The 1,365-nt window shown below is 36.6% G+C and overlaps 1 protein-coding gene across 1 annotated transcript in view; it reads left to right on the top strand.

The window, feature by feature from the left end:
• The window catches only part of LOC104506678 (A disintegrin and metalloproteinase with thrombospondin motifs 19), a gene marked incomplete at its 5' end in the record, with an annotated part of 37,273 nt that overhangs the window by 33,720 nt on the left and 2,188 nt on the right, over positions 1-1,365 (top strand). The gene's annotated exons all lie outside the window — the stretch shown is intronic.

Below are 1,365 nucleotides of genomic sequence, written 5' to 3'. Positions count from 1 at the left end.
TTTTAGTTCTTTCTCTCCATAGAGTAAAAATCACAGTTTAAAAGCAGAGAGCTAGGACTCAGGAGATGTAAATTCAATGTGCAGATTCATCTCTCTGCCTCAGCTTTCCAGTGTGTACATCAGAGACTGTCTCTCAGAATAGCAAAGGGTTTTATTATGCAAGGAAGGACAATATTATAGGACTGTATGATGATATAGTCAGAAAACATCCAAGATGAAAATATGTTTATATTAGGACATTATAAACATACGTATTTGTCCACTCAATTTTATTAAACATTTCTAAAGTAAGAAAATACCATTTTTCTTCTTTAAAAGCTCTGCTAACTATGTTTTCATGATGTCTGTGAAATTAAGGAGGCTCTTATTTGTTCCTCAGATGCAAATAGTTGTCTTTAGTTCAAATCTCTACAATCTATGCCGGCTGGATTAAGATGTGTGAAGGAAAGTTACTAACATGAAGAGATTAACTGTTCCTGGAGGAACTCAGGTCTCTGTTGGTCTTAAGGGACATCATGTTATGGCATAACTACAGTACTGTTAAATCTGTTAATTGTTATTTCCTAGTGGAGTGTTGATGATGGCCTTACCATTAGCTCCCCAGATTGTTCATCTGCTTCTTGAGCATGACTAGGGAATATTCAAAGGCTTGTTGTAAGATAGCACAGCCTTTCCAGATAATTTTCCAGATCCCTTTTTAAGGTAAACCATCCTGTCATATAGATTACTCCTGCATGGAAAACAAGTCTAACATTTCAGGCTGTGTGTAATCCTGCCTTTAAGTCAGTGAAGGGTATTTCTTTTTTAAGTTTTTAACCCTTAAACATTCCTGTGTAGTTATCATTGTTTCAGTTTGCTGGATGAGATGACAGCTGTTGCTTCTGGCTCTCTCCTCTGCTATTTCGCTTTTGTAAGGTTTCCTTTTGTACTTTATCTTTCTTTGTTCAGCTTTGTTCAGAAGCAAGAGTCCATCACTCCATTACTGGCACTTTCCCTCTGGTGAGGTATAAGCAGCTTTGTCTCACAGAACAAAATTAATCACTACGTTTCACAGGAAAAATGCAGTATCAGCATCATTAAAATTTGACTTAATGTTTAGTGCACAAAAAAAGATTGGTCTACGTTGTCCTTATAGAATGGATTACATAGCACTGACATTAGTAATCATCAGGTCAGTCTCATCCAGCAGGAGTCAAAATCCAGTCTGGTAGAAACATTAACATCTCAAAAATACATAATGCAGTGCTTCTCCTCAATATATTGATCATTTTGGCCTCCAATTCCATTCCTATTATGCAGTATAGATCCTCTGTATTTGGGCATAAGCTAGTGAAAGCTGATGTGGACTGCATCATCTGTACTCTT

The sequence above is a fragment of the Eurypyga helias genome, unplaced genomic scaffold, assembly GCF_000690775.1.
Source record: "Eurypyga helias isolate BGI_N326 unplaced genomic scaffold, ASM69077v1 scaffold13672, whole genome shotgun sequence".
Taxonomy (NCBI): Eukaryota; Metazoa; Chordata; class Aves; order Eurypygiformes; family Eurypygidae; genus Eurypyga; species Eurypyga helias.
The sequence above is the reverse complement of the archived record's forward strand: the minus strand, read 5'-3'. Positions and strand labels throughout refer to the sequence as shown.